At 38.9% G+C, this 26,699-nt stretch overlaps 1 long non-coding RNA gene and 2 other non-coding genes across 3 annotated transcripts; 1 reads left to right on the top strand and 2 right to left on the bottom strand.

The window, feature by feature from the left end:
- Positions 1–2,764: 2,764 nt before the first annotated feature.
- Positions 2,765–5,145, bottom strand: LOC106065248 (uncharacterized). The gene is made up of 3 exons (XR_001217310.2): positions 4,794–5,145; positions 3,742–3,798; positions 2,765–3,141 (listed from the first exon to the last, which is right to left on the bottom strand). It is a non-coding gene; the product is annotated as an uncharacterized LOC106065248 (long non-coding RNA).
- An 11,978-nt stretch (positions 5,146–17,123) lies between these two features.
- Trnae-uuc (transfer RNA glutamic acid (anticodon UUC)) lies at positions 17,124–17,195 on the top strand. The gene has a single exon. It is a non-coding gene; the product is annotated as a tRNA-Glu (tRNA).
- Positions 17,196–23,279: 6,084 nt separating this feature from the next.
- On the bottom strand, positions 23,280–23,351 carry Trnae-uuc (transfer RNA glutamic acid (anticodon UUC)). The gene has a single exon. It is a non-coding gene; the product is annotated as a tRNA-Glu (tRNA).
- Positions 23,352–26,699: the final 3,348 nt, after the last annotated feature.

The following is a 26,699-nucleotide window of genomic DNA, read 5'->3' as shown; positions in this document are numbered from 1 at the left end:
TTGATATGATGTTTTTCGTAAAGCCAGTTGTAAAGTCTGTTGTAAATTGGGATGTGATGTCTGTCGTGAAGTCTGTTATTAAGTCGTTGTAAAGTGTGATGTGATGTTTGTCGTAAAGTCTGTTATTAAGTCGTTGTAAAGTGTGATGTGATGTCTGTCGTAAAGTCTGTTATTAAGTCGTTGTAAAGTGTGATGTGATGTCTGTCGTAAAGTCTGTTATTAAGTCGTTGTAAAGTGTGATGTGATGTCTGTCGTAAAGTCTGTTGTTAGGTCGTTGTAAAGTGTGATGTGATGTCTGTCGTAAAGTCTGTTATTAAGTCGTTGTAAAGTGTGATGTGATGTCTGTTGTAACGTATTTTGTTAAGTCTGTTGTAAAGTCTGTTCTGAAATATTATTTGAAATCTGTTGTAAAGTCTTTGTAAAGTCTTTTGTAAAATTTTTTGTAAAGTCCAATGTAAAGTCTGTGTAAAGTCTGGAGTCAGAGTTTTACCGAATTAATATCCAATATTCATTTTGTTGGACTCGTAAACCCCGAATCCTGTAGGATTTGCTGTAGGATTTGAACTGGAGGTTATAGTTTCGGAAGCCGAGTGTTTTATATCTTGACCACAATGTCCCACAATTTTGATTAGGCTTGGGCTACTGTATTATTTCTCAAGCCTGATGCATTTGAATCTAAATAACGCCACGTGACATTCCAATCTAAATAACGTCACGTGCTAAGTGGGCTGAGCCATGCAGGATTAACATATAGGCTACACTGGTTATAGCTTTCTGGGGGGGGGGGGGGCGTTTAATATTATCTAAGTGAATTTTGTTATGAAAAAACGTATTTTTCAGTTAAAGATTTATTATTTCACTCTTTATGTGCTTCTTAATTGTAAATCAGTTTAACCATATAAGTAACCGAAAGTCATATAAAATAACTGCGTTTAGAGAGGGCCCCAGATCTCAAGTAGTTTAACCTTATCAAATTATAATCTTCTTCTGGGGAGGAATGAAGGCGCTAGTAGATATTCTAAATTAATTATACATAGTCTACTGACAGAACAAAAGAACTATTTTAAGAATCAAAATTTTACTGGTTCTATTTGAAACAGATATGAAGATCTGTCAATGACACAAACTTGCGTCTTCGAGTACAAAGTAACCGATAAAGTTTCATGTCAAAGATGTCATATACACATATTTGAATTACTTTAACTAGTCGACCGGCGGCATAGCATACGCCGCTATTTTGCTGGGCCGGTCTCAGGCCACTGCAACCTATGCGACCGAAGGATCCGCACTTTCATGGAACCCGCGCTACTTCGAGGTGTATAAATTATTAAATTAAACCATTTATAACTTAAAACAGATTTCCCGCGCCCTCCTGTCGATTTACCAGGAGCTCCTGGAAATCTCCCGAAATTGCAAAATATACCAAAAAGTGCTTAAAATATACGGAAATATATAGAAAAACATTGTCATTTTGGAGTGTCATTCAATATGGAAAACGCCAATCCTACGCGCTATTAATAAAAAAGGCATTATGCATTAGCCGTAATTGTGTAATCAAGTGAAAGAAGCTTCTCGCGCCTCAAACTAATGAAGAATTACTTGAGGTCAACAATTCTCAAAGATAGATTGAAACATTTGGGAATTCTTTCTATTGAGCGTGATCTATGTAGGAAACAGAATTATTATGATATACTGTATGACTTTGCTACACGCAAGGCTCGTAAAGTAATTCTGTACGTAGTAAAGAATGAATAAAATGCATAGACGAATTTATTTTCTAATACAAACTCTTAAATTTAACTTATTGTTCGCTTCCCTACCAAAACTTGGCTCGCGAAATCCGTTTCGAATAGGGCCCCACAATGCTTAAGTCCGGCCCTGCTATTTAGTGTTTGTAAAATGTTTGTTTATAAAATGTTTTACATGTTTCGGATGTTCTTTCAGAGTTGACGATAGTTTACTTCCTAGTCCAAACCTCCCGCAAGACGAAGGGGTATGGGGGTTAGGGCAGGATTTGGCAGTCCAGCGCGCAGCCATCCGTAGCGAACTGTGAAAAAACGTGTTCCTCCTCCCCCCTCTTGTTTTTTTCGTGGAGTGACTATCCGCAGAAATAGAGTGATCTTTCCTTTACTTCTTGTTGAAACTGTTGAGGGAAGAAGAGAATTATATATATAGATTCTTTGAAATTCATTGAAATGTGAATACACATTTATATCTAGGTATCTAAGTAATTGGGCCCCACGATGACCTCCGTAAAAAAAAAAAAAAGCTAACTAAAACAAAATTCAGTGTGGTCCCTATTAAAAGTATCCACTGAGTAATTTTCTGGTGATGTGGCATGTCTACCGCTGTCTGACAGGCAACGATAATCTTCTTAAGATTGTCACTTCTTGAGTCCTCTCCCCTAACTAAGACCAAGTGACGACAACGCCACCTATGTTGCACCATTCACAACCAATCGCTAACCTCTTCCCACCGTCACCTTATAAACACACACTTACACACTCCATAACGCCCCCATCAATTGGAGGCAGTAGTTTGCCTATTTTGCCTATGCCTAAGTCCGTCTCTGATCATGACCTAATGGATTTTGACCCTGACAATATCTCAGAATGAAGTTCATTACAAAAATAATAATAAAATATGTCTTCGAGTCCGAAGTATAAAGCAATCTTTTATTATTGTATTTCACAGCCCCTTCTGTGACCTACTTATTTTGCCACATCCAACACATGCAGTCAGTTATATAAATATTAATACAAAATTTATAGGTGACATTATTTATTAAAATCTTTGTGCACAAACTGTCGAATTTACAAGTGGGTCAGCTTTTTTACAGTTAAATTAAAATCAATACATTATAGAAAATACAATGTCAGGTATGAAACACTGTGTTGATGAAACAAAAAAGAATAAGCAGAACGATGACACTATAAGCAGCTATACTGGACATTAACTCTTTCTCTCCTAACTGACGATACCAGCGTTGATTTCACCAGAATGTGGTAAATAATTACGGAGAGAAGGAGTTAAATGTTTATAGTTTGATAAGGCCAAAGTAACGACAGCAACTGTTGGAGCATTGCCGGATGGTGATCAAATAAGGATGCTTTTTACAGTCCCAGTCGTTCTGGCAAATTCCTGTTGGAAAAAAAAATATTCATAACAAATTTAAAAGTAATAGTGTTATGTAGAGGAGGCGCGGTGGCTGAGCGGTAAAGCGCTTGGCTTCCGATCCGGGGACCGGGATTCGAATCCTGGTGAAGACTGGGATTTTTAATTTCGGGATCTTCGGGCGCCCCTGAGTCCACCCAGCTCTAATGGGTATCTTACATTAGTTAGGGAAAAGTAAAGGCGGTTGGTCGTTGTGCTGGCCACATGACACCCTTGTTAACCGTAGGCCACAGAAATAGATGACCTTTACATCATCTGCCCTACAGACCACAAGGTCTGAAAGGGGAACTTTTAGGTTTGCAGGTGGTCGCAGTTTCCGAAACTTGCTCTAACGATTTATGTATATCTTTGGGATAAGTATTACTAGCTCGTTAGCCTCACGGAGAAAACTCTGGTTTGACCGTTATGAGTTTTCAAAATTAAAGAAAAAAATTGGCAATATAAAATTTAACTGATATTAATTATTAAGAAAATTCTCTCTCTAAACATAAACATAACACACACATAAAATCAATAAAAATAAGCTAATGCTGGTCAATTATAAAAACGAAAGGGAGATTTACTGACCATATGGATGACAGTTCTCCCAACCACTGCTAGTTTTGACTTCAATCTGTAACAAACCTGGAGAGAAAGAGACATTGACCTTTTGAAGTACGGAAATCAGAATGTATTCTTACAATCCAGGGAACGAAATATAATGTACAATCAAACTAAGAATAAGATTTGGGCTGCTTTATTGATCCTTATATGAAATGTGCTGTGGTTACAAGGACAATTTGTTATAATGATCTTCACCGCACAGACTTATTTTACTTGGACATAATAATAATCAAATTGTCATCGAATCTGAAGATTTAGAAGTGCAGTATTTCACCTGACAAAGCAGACCCAACTTGACCTACATATTTCTCCACTTATCACGTAGACAACTTGCTTGTATGCCGGTTGTCAGTTTAAGTTCTCTTGCCTGTCTTCGGCACTAGATTTCATCTTTTTTTTGGTCTCATCTCTGTATACCGATGTTTTCATAAGAGATCTCCAGCTGTCACTTAGGGGAACTATTTGTTGTCCGGTGTTCTCCCCTATGCTGTCAGGTGTTCTTTCAAAACCAATGCTGGATCTACATCTAGGCCTAGTTCTCTAACCAAATTTAAATCTATTTTTTACTTTGAAAAAACTATGAAGATCGAACTAGAATTTTTCCATGTGTGGCCAACGAGCTAGTAATTCTTTTTTTAGCGATATACATCAATTTGTTAACTTTCTAGGAAAACCGTTAGAGCCGTTTTTTTGAGATCCAGGCTCAAGATACCAATCTCCATGTTCCATGAAGTTTTGACTTCAATAGAGGTATAGTTATAGTAACTTCACCTAAATTATCCTTCACTATATATTGTATAGACTTCTCACAGTTAACTAATTAAAGGTTTATGATACATCCAATCTATTGAATGAAAAAACAACAACATAATTTTAACCCTTAAAGTGCTGATCCGTTTTACTATGAATGCATACAAAATGGAATAAACTACCACACGCGTTTTAAGGGTTAAAGTATAAATGTCATGGTGACATAGTGTTTTACTACTATTTACATACATACATCTCTTACTTACAGATGAAATATAAGGTGGCCAGTGAGTAGAGCAACAGCTGAGACGACATTTGGTTGGGTTCAAGTCTTATTGCGCTCTGCTGTGTATGGAGACACCTGCCAGGCCTCCAGTGGTGGGCATAAACCACAGATCACGAGCTCCTCTATTGCCCCTTTACTTGAACTGTTATAACTGAAGCATTGGTTATAGTGGCCCGCAAAATACTGGCAGGAAACTAAAATCGATGTCGATCTACCGAGAGCGAACTTTTGTAAATAAAAGCGTTAAACACTTACGTAATAAATGATAGCAATAGATTATGACCTGATTATTCTATTTCTCTCTCTCTCTCTCTCTCTCTCTCTCTCTCTCTCCTCTGTATCTCCCTTCCTCTCAAGATAGTTAAAAACAATCCAATTAGCTAATTCATTTCAGCACCTGTAATTAACTAATTATGCTAGCTATTGACACTCTATTTAAAATGACAGTCACATGTTGATGTTGTATATTTCCATCCAGCGTGTTACAAAGTGATACTGTAAAACTTATAATTTTAGTGCATTCAAAATAATAAGAAATGCAAAAATTACATGACAAAAAAAAAAAAAAAGAATAAAATAGAGTTTCATGTAATTTTGAAGACCACAAAAGACGCAGTATATAGTATAAGTCCTGGACTTGATCTAGTGACAGTGCTGGGTTACAGAACTTTTTTTCTTCTTCTTGAACTGTCAGGTAGAGTTGAACCTTCGGCTCTTGGAACTCTAGGCCAGCAAAAGTGAACAAGAGCTCCCTCTCACAGGCCTGTATGAAAACAGTGTACACTGTTCTGTCTGGTGGGTGGGTCAGACTCGCGGCAAGAGGCCGCGTATAGATCTACAAAGACCCCCGCCATTTTTCTTTTCTATACCAGGCTAACCGTGCGGGATACGCCATTTATTATGTAACGGCCCCTTGAGGAACAGCGCCTGGATTGTGACAAGGTTGTAGGAGCTTTTCTTTACAACTGCGCGCAGTTCAATGAGGATGCTCTCGCACCCCCTTAGGCACCCCCACGGGAGTCTTGTTTTGCTACCCTTTAGCCTAATCGTTTCCTCTTACGATCGTTTCCACCCGGGCGCCACTATGAGGCAGGGTAGCATGCCCGGGTAGAAAACTTAAGATTGCTTCCTAAGATGACGAGACTGTTACGTTAACTGGGCTGGCTAATGATCCAACGCAATAAGCAAATCAGAAACTTTGTGGATTGATTACACTTAAGCATGACTGTATTATAAGCCGTATGAAAAAAAAATGTATACATGACTGTATTATAAGCCGTATGAAAAAAAAATGTAGACATGACTGTATTATAAGCCGTATGAAAAAAAAATGTAGACATGACTGTATTATAAGCCGTATGAAAAAAAAATGTAGACATGACTGTAGACATGACTGTATTGAAAGTCATATGATATAGTACGTAAACATGACTGTATTATAAGTCATATGATAAGGAATGTAGACATAACTGCATCATTAGTCATATGCAGGGCCGGTCTTAGGCCACTGCAACCTATGCGATCGCAGTGGGCCCCGTGCTTTCATAGGCCCCGCGCTAATTCTAGGTGTAGTAATACAATTGCATAATATATACGAAAAAGTTTCTTGGAAATCTCCCGATTTTATTAAAATCTCCTGAAAACTCATAAAAATCTCCTGAAAAATAGACAAAATGTCATTTGTGGGTGTCATTCATTGCGGTAAACGCCAATCCTACGCGCGATAAAAGAAAAAAGGCATTGTCAGCCTTCATGTAAAAAAAAATTAATAATAGGGCGAATTTTCACCTGAATCGGAAGTTCCAATACTTTATTTACTATTATAGTCACTGGCATATATATATGCCATATGTTACAAGCTTCGTAAAGTAAATTTAATTTGATCTCAATTTTGTACTTAGTAAAGAATGAATGAAATTCAAAGTCGAATTTTTTTCTAATACAAAATCTTAATTTTCACTTATTATCCGTATTCCCACCCAGACTAGGTCCCGCCAATCAGTTTCGCATAGGGCCCCCCAATTGTTAGGGCTGGCCCTGGTCATATGGATATTTCATAGCACCTAAACATGACTATATTATTAATCCTATGCTAAAACATGTAGACATGACTATATTATAAGTCATAGGATATAGCACGTAGCCATGACTGTATATGCTAAAACATGTAGACATGAGGGTATTAAAAGTCATATTGTATAGCACGTTAACTTGACTGTATTATAAGTCATATCTAGGGCTGGCATTAACAATTGCGAGGCCCTAAGCGAAATGAATTTCGCGGGGCCCAGTCTGGGTAGGGATAAGGATAATAAAGGAAAATTAAGATTTATATTAGCAAATAAATTCGTCTTTGCATTAAATTAACTCTACTGCGTGTAGCTTAGTCATACAGTATATCTATTTGACGATTGTCGATATCGATTGCTCAACCTATTTTCGTGAACTGTTGATCTCAAGTAATTCTTGATTTGTTTGAGGCGCGATAAGCTTCTTTCATCAGATGCCACAATACCGGGTATTGTTAAAAATATGCCTAGTTCGACAAAGTAGTCTGGGTAAGCAGTGTATCTTTCATTAGATAAGTGATAAGCTAAAATTTCTACCGGGGTGTGGGCGGTATTTGGTAGTATATGGCTTAGAGATGACAATTTTTGCTTATTTTTTTTAAAGATTTATATGCATTTTCATGACATTTTAATAATTTCAGGAGATTTCTAGGAGCTCCTGCAAAATCAGGAAGCCGCCCGAAATGTGTTATAAGTTATAATGGTTTTTATTTAAATTTAATAATTTACACATGTGACGATACGAAACTTGCATACATAAGTTCATTTTAGTTTTTCCCAGCAAACCGTGAGAAACTTTAATTTTTAACATAAAACAATTATTTTCTTGTCCACCCACAGCTAATTTCTTTTAGGATTTATCTCCCCTCGCACCGTTTCTCACGGGACGAATCTCGACGTAAAACATTAACTAGCCTCTCCAGGGCTAACTTTTAATTATTGACCGCTGGACAGGTGACCAGCACACAAAAAGTCGCTCCGCGGCCTAATAACTTCTCACACCTATCCCCCCCCCCCCCCCCGCAGGATACGCATCGCTCTAAGAATAGCATTGCACTCGGGCTGGACAGATACATATTCGCTTAAGACTTTACTCCCACGGTAGGCAACGAATATTGACCATAAATCTGACCTGACGCCTGACATCTCCGGTACATCGATACATTTGAGAAAATCAGTTAGCTTTCTTCCCCACCCGGTAAACGAAAAGTCCCATCTATATATAGAGAGAGACCAAAGCATTCCAAATTAGGCCTGCTAGGATTCATACAGTCTCCTCTGTTAGGAAGTTTAGTTGTGAGGGTTCATTAGGGACAAACGGCCTGGTTGCTACCCCGATTGCTACCCCTGATTGCTACCCCTGGATACTACGCACGATTGCTACAACTACCAGATCTCCATAGAAAGCTGTAACCGAGGCAGACCACACCAGATACACCCCCCCCCCCCATTATATACCTGTTAGCAAGAAGGCATTGCCTACTGTCCTTGGCCTTAACATATTGCCCAGTGTCCACAGTGCTCATACTGCCCAGTATCATCTGCCCAGTACCCGGCCCAAACTGTCCACTGCCCAATAGCTATTGCCTAATGCCGACAGATTAGAGCAACCTTCGCAGCAGAAGATAAACTGGTGTTGAGTTAGCACGGCTCTCTACGAGCTAGAGATCACAGCTGAGAGATCGTCTCACTACAACTTAGTCTGCAGCACCAACCATCTCTACTGCTAAACGGGCAGCGGCCTCACCCTAGAGCCAGTTTGCCTACAGCATAGAGACTACCCCGAGCCGACGTCCTAAGACAGAGCCGGATGACTCATCCTTCTGAGTGCCAGTCCTACGACCGCCAGAAGACGACCCACGGGCTAGCAGCTAAGAAAATAAGTAGCAGACATAGGAACATTCTTCTCCTCCAATCACTCAATAATTAGCAATCCATGATGAACAGTTATGTTAGATATTAGCACCTTCTTTTATTTTCTTAATTATGATTTTATTTGATCACTTTCCTTTGTAAACTTTCATTCATTAAATTATTTTATTTATGAACTTATAATATTGGTCTGTTCTTACTGTTAGTTGCGGTGTGCCTGTACAAAATCTTATATGTGAGCGGGATAAAATTAATAAAATTTCCCCTAGACATAAATAAACAAGCCAAATAATAACTAATTAACATCTCGTCACATATAAATGTGGTCCCGTCCGGGTATCTGTAACTAGAATCCTTTATCAGACAGGCACAGGCATACAGCAGTAGAACTTTCCTATATCTAATATACTTTCATTATCTTAAAGTAACGGATTGCAAACGGAGTGAAGAGTGTTGCTAGAGTCTTTATTTTATATCTATTTTACTTTAGATGTTATCACATATTAACTTAGTTTAATATTATTATTTGTGATTATTTTAAGTTGCATCACTGTGCTTAATATTATATTATTATTACGGGCAACGTGGTTGTTTCGTACGGGCTTCACATAACGCTCTTACTTCAATAATATCCCTCCTTTTAGTCTTAATAGTCTCCCATTTTATTTCTCTCATACATAAATAATGGCCAGCAATACAAGGTCCAAGACCGACTCTGACAAAAAACTGAAAATACAGGACTTGACAGAGACTGCGGCATTGCTAGAGTTGCAAGGGTCAGAGCGTTCTGAATACATCCGGCAAAAGCTGGAGGAATGGGAAAAGCTAGTAAGGGAAAAGGAAGTTGAAAGGGTGAAACGAGAATTCGAGTTAGCAATGGAGAAAGAGAAACATGAGCACGAGTTAGCTAAAGAAAAAGAAAGACTACAACTCGAGCACGAGAAACTTAAAAATGAGCAGGAGTTAGCTAAAGAAAAAGAAAGACTACAACTCGAGCACGAGAAACTTAAAAATGAGCACGAGTTAGCTAAAGAAAAAGAAAGACTACAACTCGAGCACGAGAAACTTAAAAATGAGCACGAGTTAGCTAAAGAAAAAGAAAGACTACAACTCGAGCACGAGAAACTTAAAAATGAGCACGAGTTAGCTAAAGAAAAAGAAAGACTACAACTCGAGCACGAGAAACTTAAAAATGAGCACGAGTTAGCTAAAGAAAAAGAAAGACTACAACTCGAGCACGAGAAACTTAAAAATGAGCACGAGTTAGCTAAAGAAAAAGAAAGACTACAACTCGAGCACGAGAAACTTAAAAATGAGCACGAGTTAGCTAAAGAAAAAGAAAGACTACAACTCGAGCACGAGAAACTTAAAAATGAGCACGAGTTAGCTAAAGAAAAAGAAAGACTACAACTCGAGCACGAGAAACTTAAAAATGAGCACGAGTTAGCTAAAGAAAAAGAAAGACTACAACTCGAGCACGAGAAACTTAAAAATGAGCAGGAGTTAGCTAAAGAAAAAGAAAGACTACAACTCGAGCACGAGAAACTTAAAAATGAGCAGGAGTTAGCTAAAGAAAAAGAAAGACTACAACTCGAGCACGAGAAACTTAAAAATGAGCAGGAGTTAGCTAAAGAAAAAGAAAGACTACAACTCGAGCACGAGAAACTTAAAAATGAGCACGAGTTAGCTAAAGAAAAAGAAAGACTACAACTCGAGCACGAGAAACTTAAAAATGAGCAGGAGTTAGCTAAAGAAAAAGAAAGACTACAACTCGAGCACGAGAAACTTAAAAATGAGCAGGAGTTAGCTAAAGAAAAAGAAAGACTACAACTCGAGCACGAGAAACTTAAAAATGAGCAGGAGTTAGCTAAAGAAAAAGAAAGACTACAACTCGAGCACGAGAAACTTAAAAATGAGCAGGAGTTAGCTAAAGAAAAAGAAAGACTACAACTCGAGCACGAGAAACTTAAAAATGAGCAGGAGTTAGCTAAAGAAAAAGAAAGACTACAACTCGAGCACGAGAAACTTAAAAATGAGCAGGAGTTAGCTAGAGATAGAGAGAAGTATGAGCATGAGTTAGCCATGGAGCGGGAGAGACAGGCAACTGAGAGAGCTAAAATAGCTCAAGAGAATGAGACGGCTCGCACAGTCGCTGATTCTCAGCCTGCTAGCCCAGCTTCCAGCCAAGGGTCCTCAAATAGCTCACCCAACATCCCCTTCGAGCCCTTCGATGAGAAGAGCGAAAGTGTTGAAATTTATTTAACACGTTTCGAAGAGGTGGCCCGCTATTATAGCTTGCCCAAGGATAGGTGGTGTTTCAGGCTAGCTCAATGCCTTAGAGGCAAGGCTTACGAGGCTTACACAAAGCTCCCCTCATACCAACGGGAGGACTTTGAAGCCCTAAAAGAGGCACTATTGGTTCAATTTGAGCTAAGCTCTGATTCATACCATAAGAAGTTTCGAGGGTCCCGCCTTGAGCGCAAAGAAACGTATGTCAATCTTTGCGACAGGCTGGACAAATACCTCGGAAAATGGCTAGCCCTAAGCAAAATGCCCGAAACATTTGAAGGTCTTAGAAACCTTATTCTGGCTGAGCAGCTTCGAGACTGCCTAACGCAGGAAACTCGAATATATGTCAATGAGCAACAGGTGATTGACCCTTCTGACATTGCAATTGCTGCAGACCGATACATAGCTGCCAGACGAGACCAGAAAGCTAAGACACCCGTAACAGAACCACAATCTAGCGAAACCTCCCCTGCCCAGCCCACACCTCACAACCAAAACCAAAACAACCAGGCACGTGTCCCATCACAACACCCATCCAACCAGTCGAACCGCCCTCCCCATCAATCACGCCAGAATAATTCCTACCACCCCTCTCACCGTGACTCACATAACACGCGTGACGACAGGAGGACTCGACAACAACATGCCCCACACGTCGTATCGGCCCTGACGACCGTTCGACGGCCCAAGACTGGTAACCCGGTAGGCCCAGAAATCCCTTATATACCTCCTCACCCCTCTACATCACCCCCAGGTGTAGAGCAGGCCCTAATAAACGGCGTTCAAACTTATATCATGTTTGATATAGCCTGCTCTTTCACTTCCATAATAAAGGAAGCGCTGATTGATTCAGCAGATCTCACCGGTGAAACGGTAGAGATCCAAACTGTCGACAAAACTACACCTCCAATGGTCTTGCCCATAGCGAGGGTTCATGTAGAATGTCGATACGTGCACGGGACCATAAACGCTGCTGTTATGGAGTCACCCGTGTACGACTTTATTCTTGGCTCCCAATATGTACCATTGGGAAATGTTAAGAAGCCATATTTTTCCCTGCCAGTCTGTAGAACGACTAGACAGAAGGATGGCCCAAATCAGTCGAACACTGGGCGCCATCACTCAACACCTCAGTTCAACCGAACTAAGGAAATTAAACCCCTAATTCCTGACATTGACAGTGTCAGAAGGCGTTGGCGTGGTCAACAGTTTTGGCCCCCACGTATAAATATGATACCTGCATGGAATCACAAGGGTGGTAGTCGCCACCGATTCCCGCCCAGTCCATCATGTTGCAACTATACCCCATCACCCCTCACCGCCTCAGGTAGAACACACAGGTACCCAAACAAACCTGACCTCAACCACAGGTCACGGTATTCTCCACCCAAACATAACAGTCCACGGTGGGATCGAAATTAGAATTTAAACGGATACCTGGACGCCCAATCTTCCTTACGACTCGTTCCTCGAATTCCTATTCATTTTTTTCCGTAGGACAATTAGACTGGACAACGACAAAGCTCAAATGAGACTTGTATGCAAGCAGTATTAGTATTCTGCGAATACTTTTTAAGTGGGTGGGTATGTGACGATACGAAACTTGCATACAAAAGTTCATTTTAGTTTTTCCCAGCAAACCGTGAGAAACTTTAATTTTTAACATAAAACAATTATTTTCTTGTCCACCCACAGCTAATTTCTTTTAGGATTTATCTCCCCTCGCACCGTTTCTCACGGGACGAATCTCGACGTAAAACATTAACTAGCCTCTCCAGGGCTAACTTTTAATTATTGACCGCTGGACAGGTGACCAGCACACAAAAAGTCGCTCCGCGGCCTAATAACTTCTCACACCTATCCCCCCCCCCCCCGCAGGATACGCATCGCTCTAAGAATAGCATTGCAATAGACTTTACTCCCACGGTAGGCAACGAATATTGACCATAAATCTGACCTGACGCCTGACATCTCCGGTACATCGATACATGTGAGAAAATCAGTTAGCTTTCTTCCCCACCTGGTAAACGAAAAGTCCCATCTATATATAGAGACCAAAGCATTCCAAATTAGGCCTGCTAGGATTCATACAGTCTCCTCTGTTAGGAAGTTTAGTTGTGAGGGTTCATTAGGGACAAACGGCCTGGTTGCTACCCCGATTGCTACCCCTGATTGCTACCCCTGGATACTACGCACGATTGCTACAACTACCAGATCTCCATAGAAAGCTGTAACCGAGGCAGACCACACCAGATACACCCCCCCCCCCATTATATACCTGTTAGCAAGAAGGCATTGCCTACTGTCCTTGGCCTTAACATATTGCCCAGTGTCCACAGTGCTCATACTGCCCAGTATCATCTGCCCAGTACCCGGCCCAAACTGTCCACTGCCCAATAGCTATTGCCTAATGCCGACAGATTAGAGCAACCTTCGCAGCAGAAGATAAACTGGTGTTGAGTTAGCACGGCTCTCTACGAGCTAGAGATCACAGCTGAGAGATCGTCCCACTACAACTTAGTCTGCAGCACCAACCATCTCTACTGCTAAACGGGCAGCGGCCTCACCCTAGAGCCAGTTTGCCTACAGCATAGAGACTACCCCGAGCCGACGTCCTAAGACAGAGCCGGATGACTCATCCTTCTGAGTGCCAGTCCTACGACCGCCAGAAGACGACCCACGGGCTAGCAGCTAAGAAAATAAGTAGCAGACATAGGAACATTCTTCTCCTCCAATCACTCAATAATTAGCAATCCATGATGAACAGTTATGTTAGATATTAGCACCTTCTTTTATTTTCTTAATTATGATTTTATTTGATCACTTTCCTTTGTAAACTTTCATTCATTAAATTATTTTATTTATGAACTTATAATATTGGTCTGTTCTTACTGTTAGTTGCGGTGTGCCTGTACAAAATCTTATATGTGAGCGGGATAAAATTAATAAAATTTCCCCTAGACATAAATAAACAAGCCAAATAATAACTAATTAACATCTCGTCACAACACATAGGATTAGCATGGGGTCTATGAAAGTGCGGGACGTTTAGTTAGCACATGATACGTATGCATAAAGTGACCCCTATAAAATATACGATCTTTGAGAACCTTTGACCATTTGTTTCTGAACTCTTTCTCTAGTACAAAAGTAAAAGAGGGAAAGTAGTTGTAACAGTTGGCTAGCGCTAAACAGTGTTGTTCTAATATATGGTCACGATTTATTCAAAGTTATTAGCAGAAAAATGTACGTGGTCATAATAATGGAAAGATATGGCACAAGGGAGATAACAAATAAAATAAATTAAAGCCATATTAAAAAGAAAGGGAAGTAACGTTGTTAGAAATAAAGGAAACTAATTTTAAAACGTGTGGCACATGTATTATTCATAGTTGTGTCCCCTTGACAGGCCTAGTATGAATAGATCTATTTCTTTTATTTCTTATTGAAAATAGTGTTTGATTTCGAACATTCTAGGAACCAACCAACTTTCCTGATCGATGATTGTGGTCGTTAGTCGAGTTTCCACTATATTGAAGTACTTACAAAATACTTCTTCCAATGATAAGAATACAGACACATTATACTGAACTAGCCAGGGCTTCCAAGCGTAAAATGTACAGACAGAAGTCTTCCTTCACTAAAGTTAAAGCATTATTCTTTCACTTTCTTCTTTCTTTCTCTCTTCTCTCTCTCTCCTTCACTCTCTCTCTCTTCTTTCTTTCTTCACTTTCTCTCTCTCTCTTCTTTCTCGCTCTCTCTCTCTCTCTCTCTCTCTCTTTCTTTCTCTCTTGTCTCTCTCTCTCTCTGCGTCACTCTCTCATTAGCTTTATGCTTCTGCTTTCTCTAATTCTCTTTTTGTTAAGCTGTTTTATCTCCCCCTCCCCAAACTTTTTCTTCTCTTTCTTTTTCTCTCTTCTCTCTCTCTTTCTCTCTCTCTCTCTCTCTTTCTCTCTCTTTCTTTCTTTCTCTCTCTCTCTTCCCTCTCTCTTTTGCTTATGGCTGTATCATTTTCTTCCTTCCTTCCTTCCTTTCTTTCTAGCTAGCTTTTTTTTTTAGTACTTTCTTCTTTCTCTCTCTCTCTCTCTCTCTTTCTCCCTCTCTATTCTTCCACTTCTTCATTAAAATGCCCTAAAAATATCACCATTTCATGTTTTTCTTTATTATTTTTTTTTTGGACATTAATTTTCAAGCCTCGTTTTCAAACTTTGCATGCTTACATCTCACAACAAATTAAATCAGCACTGAACTACAAACGAGAAAAAAAAACAACCTTTGACATCTGACCCCCCTTCCCCTTTCAAAAGTCTTTTTTTTTTTTAACACCTTTGAAGCTCCTCGCTCATTTCAGACATTCTCAACATGGATTCAATCCAGGCCGTTCATTGCAGTTGGGAGAGCTTTACAGCTGAGGGTATCTCAGGCATGGCAGGGGTTTGATCAGGCGATCTCTCGCTAATCCAGTTAGTCAATACTTCGGACGTTCCATACCACATCAGACGGATCTAACGACAGTTGCCGAGATCTGACGACAACCGCCGAGATCTGACGAGACGTTCGTGTAGTCTTTCGTTTCGTTCCATCTTCCTGCTTGAACTTTTTTAATCACTGTCAAGGCGTAAGGGATTCAAGGAACGCTACTGCGTCGAACGTCTTTCAAGTGGGTAAATAAGGGAGGAACTTTTTTTTTTGGAAGTTATCTCCCTTCCCTTTTCTGTTTGTCTGTCTGTCTGTCTCTCTCTCATGTCCTCTTATGTCTATGTTATGTATGTGGTAAGCTTTGATAATTGACAAAGATATTGACTACTTTAAAGACACACACACAAGGCTCTTCAATAAATTCGACATTAATTCGAGGTTGACCCAACAGTTTGATCGTTATAGAGGGCCATGTACAGTGACTGAAGTGGTGGTATAAACTGAATAAATCCCCTTTACAGATGCCACCACTAGGAATCAGTTTTTTGTTTCGTAAATAAGGGAAGCTTTGATTTGTGGACAATGACGCGACTAGTAAAAAACTATACTTGGTTTTGGCGAGAAATAGCGAAATGTCAACCGATGTAAAACAGAATACTTTAAAACGGCTTTAGAGATAAGGAGCTTTTTATGAAGGTAAAGATTTAGCTTGAGAACATTCGACAGTTCCCTTCGTTATTATTAAACGTCTTGTTCGACATTCAGTATCAGCTGCGGCGTAGCTAGAGAATTTCCATCGTTTGGGGGCCCGAGGGGCTTGACTTCTTCGAAGGCCCCTGTCTTTTACCATAACATTTAATTTTTAATGTAAAAAACACTCATTCGGGGGCCCCTCTCAACTAGGGGCCCGGGGGGATTTGCAAATTCTCTCCCCCCCCCCTCATACCCCATCCTAGCTACGCCACTGAGTATCAACGTCGACCACATTATGTTGTTGGCCTTTCGATTGTGTATAATGGAAGTTCGTGATTGTAGCGTCACTTCCGTTGGACTTATCTGCATAATACACAGCGTGGAAGCGCCTAACAATATATAGGTCTGTGATTAAATAGCCTCTTCTGTTTAAAATCCGCGAAACGGGATTGCATTATCTCTCAAATTTGAATACAAAAGATCATTTGTTTTCTTAGACAGAACAGCGATTTCCAAGATTCGTTAGGCGAAATCCATTACACCTTGAAAAAGAGTTTACGTACATAACGATCTGATACGAAATGTGGCTGCGTTTGTCCACCCGAAATATGGCACATACGGCTCTGTGAGCAAACTATAGTCGATATATATTTATTATTTCCGATTATAGGTATCTCTTTAATAAAAGCAAATTATAGGCCTATATATAAGATTTGATAGAAAAATTCTACCGAATACCGATTGAAAAAACAGTCAACTAAAATTATCGACCAGATTTCCAAATAAAAAATAAATAAAAATACCCCCCCCCCCCCCCACCATACATTTTTTCTAAGCCTTAAAAAAAAATCTTGAAAATGAAAACATGTAGCGTATTAAGAACAATAGTCTTTGTGACTACATGCGTTTCGTTTTAGTCCTGGATAAACCGTTAAATGTTTAACGAAGCTTGTGTCATGGTCAGCATGTCCCATGTGGTCTAGTGGTTAGGATTTCTGGCTTTCACCCAGGCTGCCCGGGTTCGATTCCCGGCATGGGAACTTAATTTTTTTTTTTTGGTGGGGAGGAGAGATTGTTAATTTTTAAAATTACAACTTACTTTAAAGAAAACACAAGAACACCTCCTCCGGAAAACGGTTTGTCTATTATAAGATGTGGGAAAATATGCATGTTAATCAATAACTTCAACTCTGCTGGCTGAATCAAGCAACCCTTCCATTCTCCAATGGCACTAGAAGGAGCATTTGTTCGAGTTTGTTCTAGCGTATGGGATAAGAAATGTACCTCTATCGTTCTGTCTTTCTGAGTAATCCGTTAGGTTTTGTTTTTCTATTTGTAAATTATGGCTTAGTGTTTTATGTATTATAGCTACTTTACTTTTTATTTTTATGTCCTGTCTGTCTGTCTAAGTTTAGTGATTTTACTAATGGTGTTACTCAAATCAAATTTGAATATTCGTTTGATGCATCTCATTGCTCTATTTAGTATTTTTTCTAGTTTCTTTATGTTTTCTTGAGGTATCCCAAATAGAGGATGCACATTTTAATATTGGCCTATGTAAAGTTAAATAGCATTTTAGTTTTATGTTTTATGATTTACCGATGCTACAGTCAAGAGCGCTTGCAACACGACTAGACAGGTGTTTAAATAATTGTGGCCTAACATTTATATTCCTGCTTCTTGTTTGTGTAAGAGTGACACGAGGGAAAGCTATACAAAGCAAACTGTAAATACTTAAACAAGGACAAAATAAATTGGGCCGAATAGACCTCCAAGTTTTTATTTTATTTGTTGGCACTTTTTTGGATATCTCAGTTGTTTGTTTGTTTTTCGCTTGTGGCTACAATTGTCAAGCTGCTGTGGGTCCCGCATTCTTGTGGTGTCCCCCGGGCTGTAGCGGCACGGCTGTATCCCGCCTGCCTTCCCTAGAAATCCTTGGGGTTCAGCCTCTTCTTTCTCGCCCCTTTATGGGGCTATTAATTTAAAAAAAATACAAGGACTAATGTGGCAATCATTACAATAAAGCACAGCAAATTTGGAAATTATTTTCTCTCACCATATTTTTCTTACTTTGTAGTGCAGAACATAATTTTTTACATAAGATGTTACAGACATTCACATTTTATACATTTACTTTTTATATAGCGTCTCAATCTCCTTCCTTTTATTAATTTTTCAGAATAAATACCTTGAGACTTAACCTCAATCAGGACAAAGTTTCTTAGTCATTTCATAAACATTCGTATATACGAGTTAGAAGACTCGCTTCAAATAAATTGAAATAATTGTGCAAAATTTCCTTGATCCGAAAAAGAACTTTACAAAAATAAATATAAATATAAATATTTTACGTTACTTTTTAACTTTACAAATTTTACATAAAAAACGAAATATTTATTCTTTGAAATTAAATTTAGAAAAAAATAGAGCTGTTGACTTAATACAATTAAGCTATTTAGTATAAAAAATAATGGATGTTAATAATAATAATATAATAAAGTTTAAATATATTTTTAAATTAGCAAACAAAATCATAGAATTAATCTCTCTTGCTAAGGTGCATATGTAATTTATTTCTTACCTCCCCTAGAAGGTTTCATTGCCAAAGAAAAAAACAACTGGAGTAAAGTGCGAAGTTCGAGCAGTCCCGATTTGACAAGAGGTTCGAACAGTTCACTTTTTATTGCTATAACTTTTTTATTTGAATGTTTACCAAATTACTACTATATTGCTACTGCGCATGCACCTTTTTTTCTTTACTTCCGACACATACTATTTCCTTTTCCTTGTAAAGGCTAAGTTCATGGTGAGGTCAAACTTAGGAGGTGTGGAATTATTCTTTTTTACTACCCGGTAGTGAAAGAAATGGGTAATGGGATTAAGGCTATTTTTAAGTCTGATGGTTCATCAGCTCAAAGAGACTATTTGAAGTTGTGGAGGGTGGGAAATGGTGCAATGGATGGTGTTCTTGCGATGGAGTAAAAAGAAAATGACTTTATAGTGAAAATTAAATATTAAAACATGTTTTTAGATATATTTTCTTTGATCTGCTCGAACCTTCCATCAACCCGATCGAGCTTACTAACTGGGGAAAAATCCGCTCGAGGAAAATTACGCTTGGCGATACTTACCCTACACCTCTTTGACTTCGTATTTAATTTTAACTAAGCCTAGTGATACATTAAATCCAATCTATTTTTATAGAAAAAAAGGACGAGGAATTCAGAGATACCATCAGTTTTTTCATAGGTCAGACCGCTACGGTGATATAAAAATCCAAACTTGAAAATTGCTTCCAGTGGGCTTAATGCGCTCGAACTTCGCACTTTACTAGAATTAGAATTAGAAAGGCTTGTCTTCGAGTCCGAAAATGTAATATATCCCGTGGCGGCTACGCAGCCCACAACAAGCACAGACATGGCCATTTTCTGCCGGTGGTCGATTTGGATTTTCTTTTGCCGTCTACCTCTGTCCTCGACAGTGGATTTTCTTTTTGACCACAAATGTGTATCCCGCGACCTTTGTAAGTGATCTCCCGCCTGAATCTGTTCTATGTAAGTTAAAGCAAGCTGGTACGTAGGATGGTCTTTGGAGTGTTTCCGTCAGGCACTTCCATTAGTTCGACTACAGGTGTTTCGGGATATCGTTACCTACATAAGGGGCACTATTTTCATTAATTTATATCATTAATCCTATACTCTTAAGCGAGCAATTCTTGTATGTATGTATGTATGTATGTATATATATTTATATTTATATATATATATAAATTTTATTTCGAAAACGGCTCTAACGATTTTCTTTAAAAGTTCATGGTATGTGCATAATAGTGAGAAAAAAATTCTCAACTCATTGGCCACATCGGGAAAACTCGAGGTCGACCGTTATATCGGTTTGAAAATGCCTCATTATCGAAAAATTAGTTTTGGCTAGAATGTTTTATGAATGAAAATTTTCCATGACGTAAACGGGAAAAACGCTGCTTACGTCACTAGGCTTACCGCAGTACACTAAAATATTTCTTTGCAAACAATAACGAGTTCTAAAGAATCAATAGACCTAATGAAACATTTGCGCACCATCTTAATGTAGATTGATTTATTATAGAACTATGAAAGAAAAGTAATGAAATTAAATGTGCCGATATATGATTAGTTATTGTGTTTTAAGTGCTTAATAAGTTGTTTACACTTTAATTGTGTAGAGCGGTGTAGATACCTTTTACTTTGTTGTTCATTTTGCTGGTGACCTCCAGCTGTCTCGTTCTGAGGTTGCATGCAACCATTATACTTTATTTCAGTTAACGTATGATTTGCATAAAAAGCTGCTTGTTTAAAACTAGTTGTTGTTATAATCAAATAATATGCGTACTTTGCTTGCTTATATTTAAAACTACATCATTTTCAAATCTCTTTTGTAGCTTTAGCAAATATTTAATTAATTTGACACCAAATCTTTAAATACTTTCATGACCGAAAACAAAATGTGTAATTGTTTCCCTTTATATCGAGATATCTGTTGTGTCTCTTTTTGATGTTCCATTTACCTCTTTATTGGGCTTCATTTCTCTTTTTTTGGGCCCCCTTTTCTTAACTAAATTTTATTTTAAAAACATTTAACATATTATTTTATATTAATAATAATACAAAAGAAATTATATAAAACAAATTCTTATGAAGAAAATAATTTTAAACACATATTCCAAAGATGTCAAGTAGGATGATGATAATGTCATTTTATAATTATGATAAAAAATTTTTACTTGAAATCATATATATATATAATCATATATACTTACATACACAGGTATATAAATACACATGCACACACACATAGGCATACCGACATCTATTTACGCCAGTTTGTGTTCGATCTCCCGCCAAAATCTCGCATGTAGCAGTGGGAAAGTGTTAAACTTGCACGCCCTCCACGGCAAATGGTCTGCGAGCTCCGGGCATTAGTCAAGCCTTCTGAACTCGGGGCATGCGTTGGCACTTCAAAAAAGACAAGGATATGCGTTTGAAGGCCGAGGGAAAATTTTGCTGGCTTTGAACCACGTAATGCTGGCCTAGGGGGGCGGGACACTTACACACCCTAAACCTGATGAAACAAACATTAAAAAAAAAAGTCTTTATTGACACAGTGTTGGTGTCTTTTTTTTTTTTTTTTAAAGAGAGAGAAACGTGTTTTCTTTTGATAGTAGGAGTTCTCTCCCTTTGACTGCACACATATTGATAGACACTGATACCAGTGATAGGTCAAAGTGCCACCGACGAAGTATTGACGACAATGCTATTATAAAATAAGTGCGGGCATGCGACCATCTGCTCCCCTCCCCCTCTTCCTCTTGTATAGCTCGTTGTACTTATGATGACCACTTTTGTTAGCCAACAGGCTGAGGTCTTTGCACTGCACATTTTTTGTGCCTTGGTGAGACTTATGTAAGCCCGAAATGATCGGCTGCACACTGGGCACACTATTCCAACTGGAGTTTGTGCGAGTTGCCTTTGATTTTCTTCTCTGGCTCTTTGTCTTCGGCCAAGGGTGTTTTCTAACCACATGACGTTCTAACTAAAGAATCTTCCATGTCAACGAACTGTAAGCTTCACAGGCCTACAAACCATAGCCTGCATTTAAGCCAATAAGAAGAAAAATATATATGTATATAAAAACACTTTAAATTTAAAAAAAATTATATAAGGGAGAGAACCACACATCCACACACACACACACGCACACGCACACACACACATACACACATACATACACACATATACACAGACACATACATACATACATATATGTATACATATTCACATACATACATACATACATATTGTTACGAATCTCACTATCCAGGCTCTCTGCAAACTGCACCATACACCACCAACTTAAAGAACTTGACAACTCAGGGCTCCAAAGCAACGTAACACTTTAATAGTTGAATAAATAACAGCCAATACTGTACAATTGGCAACACGTACACTGTACACATATCTCTCCGATAACACCGTTCCGTAGTATCAACTCTTGCACTGGCCTCTCCTTCTCGTTCCGGGCTTGCACTGGGTTCAACAGTTCAGGACTGACTTCACACACTAGGTTCGTTGTGTCGGACTCGATCACAGACCAAGATCAAGACGCCGTTCCTCTCAACTGTACTTGATAGTACTCCGCACTGAACCGTCGTAATGCTCCGTACAGAACCACACCGCTGAACTGTGCTGTAGTCGACCGGACTGTAGTGAACCGGGCTCTGAACCCCTGCCTTGAACCTCCTTTCTGAACCTTGCTGTATTGAGCCCCTTGTCTCGACCGACCTGACTACGACACCTCCGCTCTTTATATAGGGTCCCTACTGGCCTTCTCGAACCGGACAGAACGCCGCTCGACGTTTCTAGGTGGTCAGATGACTACAACTCTCATGACGCTGCGATCCTTCCCGAACCGTCCTGTTGATACTTGACTCGGCTGACAGTCGTAGCTCGTCACGGTTGACCGCTCGTCTAGCGCTGGCCTGGGGCGATTTGCGTAGGCTGACTACACACACACCACTACCCCTCTCTGTGCCACCACCAAGTTTATAACAATATATATATACATATTTACATACATACATACATACATATATATGTATATATATGTATGAATGTAAATATGTATGTATATATGTATGTATGTATGTATGTGTGTGTGTATGTGTGTATGTATGTGTATAGGTGTGTATAGGTGTGTGTGTGTGCGTGTGTTTGTGTGTGTGAATGTGGGGTTCTTTTTTTTTTCATTTAAAGTGTTTTTTTATATATATATATTTTTCTTCTTTGCGTTATTTATAGATAGATAGATTCTGTAGGATTTACTTGTCCTTTTCGTTATCAGACGAAACTTATTAATTACCACTATTTTATCAACTAATGGACCTCATTCACCAAATAAACAACATTTAGCCACGTGATAATATTGATAAAACAATGAAAAAAAACTGTCACATGACAGCCTGTATGTATTACGTAGTTTGTATAGAAGACAGAGAGACCCACGTGGCTAAATGTTGTTTATTTACGATTGGTGAATGAGGTCCATTGGTTAATTTTTAATTGATTGATTTAAAAAAAATAAACACGTTCCCATGCCGGGAATCGAACCCGGGCCGCCTGGGTGAAAGCCAGAAATCCTAACCACTAGACCACATGGGACTCGGTACTACGCTTCACTTGAGCAAACGGCTTGTTGGGATACTACAGCTTGACTACGAAATGTGTTTGAAATATAACATAGATCTATATTTATCAGGGCCGGTCTTAGGTAAGTGTGAGACACTTAGTATTAGTAGTTTGTATAGAGACGCACCATAATTGACGGACTTTGAACGCGACTAGTGACGTCATGACTTAGTTCGGTTAAAGGTTACATAGAGACATAAAGTCAATTGGTGATAGGATTTCTTTAGGGATAACACGTATTTATAGACATAGACTTGACTGTGACCTTTTCTGTATTAAACCAACATCTGAATTGTGTAACAGTTTGGACTTAGCGTCTTCACTCGTTACTTTGTGTGAGTCTATGTTCTTGTTAGTTAGTCGCATTGAATAGGTCTACACCCGCACAAGAAACTCGGGACGGACATCTCCAGAGTAATCTGTCGGGAGTCAGACGGGCATCAATAACTACAAGACATAGAAGGCTTATCACAACAGACACACTAGGCAGCCGCCTAGCGCATTAGGGATTAAGGGAAAGGGGGGGTCTCAAAATATTTTTTTTTTTAAAGAGAAGAAATAGCGAAACTTGAGCTCAATGTCATTGTTGAAGAACACTCTGGGATGTCAAATCAATTTCGTAATTTTATTTGTTCCGCTGCTTCGTTTTCTTAGTTTTCTATTACAGTTTGGGGGGGGGGGAGGGGCACCAAATTCACTTCGCCTAGAACCTCCAATTATCCAAGGCCGGCCCTGCGATTATGTAGATCACTTACGTAAAAATAAATTGATGTTTTAAGCCATATATAGCCTATTACTGCATATCTGTAGATATTTGACTCCTAAGTACTTATGTTTTTCCAATAAGGTCTATTTATCCATTAGCCCCATACCCCGTGCAAGGTTAGTTTGGGGTGGGGGGGGGGGTTCCCTGTGCCAACTCTTTCAACTCCACGTATTTTCCATTTTCACAAACCTGCCAAGAATAGCTCTCTTCATTCCTCCACGCGATACAGCCAGCACCTCTTCTGGCTTCCTCACTTTCTTCTGTCTGATACGTGACATTGTAGGATTGTCTTTGAAAAAGCGCTTGTACTGTGCGTGTATGCACTATAAAAAGTATCAAAGATAATGTTCAGTTTCTGCTCTGCATGTCCTTATAGAATCTCAATATATTGTAACTGTGAGATAATACAGTGGCGTGGCTGAGCAGTGAGGAAAAAATGTGGTGCGGGCCGCACCAAGATAATAGAATGCCCGATTCCTACTTTGACGGTAACTTATACAATTCATGCGCCCATGTGATGTGTAGCTAATTCTATCCATTTTGTTTAAAAATTGTGTATATTAGTAATCTATGCTATTAATTGGAAGCGTGGTGGATGAGTTTTAACGCGCTTGGCTTCCAGACCGAAGGGTCCCAGGTTCAAATCTTGGGGAAGACTGGAATTTTTTATTTTTGGGATCTTTACAGTGCCTCTGAGTCCACCCAGCTCTAATGGGGAAAGTAAAGGCGGTTGGTCGTTGTGCTAGCCACGTGACACCATCGTTAACAGAAGAATATATCCTTAACATCATCTGCTCTATAGGCCTATATTTAAGGTCAAGGAAATGGTTTATACTTATGGTATCCATTATATTCATTAAAAATTGTATTCCATGTATGTATATTTTGGTTAGTACACTAATTGCACGTTAAATCTTATAGAAATTGATGGAAACTAATTTTTCGACATAGAATCCAGGGGCATTAGTGACTCCATCCAGTTAAGTTGGTCAAGGAACTAGCAGTAGTCTGCCCTTGTGCTGTTCCTAGAATGTCCTCGTTAACCGTAGAGTAAGCTACGGAAATAGAGGAATCAATAATACCACATTGATATATATTTTTAAAAGGGCCTCGCCTTATTATTGAAGTTAATCTCTTATCTATTATTATGTGGTCGTTGGTTTGAATTTGTGTAAGAAAAACAAAATTAACAGAAAAAAAATAAACGTAACAGATTATATTATTTAGAAAATACTTTGTCTTTTTAATTCACTTATATTCAATAAACAATAGTTGACTTCATGTATAAATATAGATAAGAAAAATATGAAAGCATATAAGCACAGTTAATATTATATTAATACTATACAATGGTCTACGTTAAATCCCAGACTTCTTGGTGAAGAAATGAACTTCCTGTGTCATTGTTTACATTAGTTACCTTGGCGCTAGCCCTACACATGAAATAAACAATACTGAGCATCTAATGATCTTTTGTAATTGAAAGCAAAGTTTTTTTTTAACCATACGATTGACGGCCTGGCGTGGTGGCCAGATGGCAAAATGTTTATCTATGAGGTCAATATTTCAAGTTTGAATTCTCTATGGCTATAATTCTCTACTGTAAGCAGCTATTTGTTGATGTGGGACAGGGACGTAGCTAGGCATTTTCCATCATTTGGGGTCCCGGGGGCTTTACCTCTTTGGAGACCCCTGCATTTTGCGTAATATTTATTTTTTTTCTGTAAAAAAACACTAATTTGGGGCCCCCCTCAAGTGGGGGCCCGGGGGAATTTTCAAATTCTCCCCCCTCCTCCCCCACCCTAGCTACGCCACTGATGGGGGGGGTATTAAAAGCATAAATATATCTACCAGAGCAAAATAAACATTACATTAAAATTTTCAAATTCTCCCCCCTCCTCCCCCACCCTAACTACGCCACTGATTTTGGGGGGGGGGGTATTAAAAGCATAAATATATCTACCAGAGCAAAATAAACATTACATTAAATCTGATCAAATGTGGCTGGCCGTTGTGCTGGCCTCGTTAACTGCTAGCTATAGATGCAGTCAGACGTTCAATGAACTTTACCCACATTTTCTTTTTGATATTCATCATCAAACTCCATTTGGGTAAGGGCTTGAGGGGCTCAAATCCTCTCTTGCAAAAGCCCTGGACAGAAACCCTGCTGTCTTGTGAATCAAAATTTGGCCATAGCCGCGAGAAATATGAGCCAACAGGACAATGGCCTGTCTTGCACTGTGCTATAATAGCTTGCTCATTCCTGGACAGCCTCCACCATGAGGAAGTGCGGTCAGGGCGCCTCATGCGCTCCCAGACTCCACGGGCTTTTTGGGACTTGTCCCAGCACTCAAACCACTTTTTTGATATTAGAGATTTTCATCTACGGTGGAGAAAGTATAAGTAGCCAACAGTTTGGTGTAACCGGTGTACAGAATTAAGTGTTGATAAAATATTTTTTGTTAAAAAAAGGTATACATTTATTATTATTATTATTATTACTATTATTATTTAACATCGGAGAATCAAAATTTCTACGTTATTTTCAATTTTAA

This window comes from Biomphalaria glabrata, chromosome 16, assembly GCF_947242115.1.
Source record: "Biomphalaria glabrata chromosome 16, xgBioGlab47.1, whole genome shotgun sequence".
NCBI classification, from domain to species: domain Eukaryota; kingdom Metazoa; phylum Mollusca; class Gastropoda; family Planorbidae; genus Biomphalaria; species Biomphalaria glabrata.
Note: the sequence above shows the minus strand (reverse complement) of the source record. Positions and strands in the feature narration are given on the sequence as shown.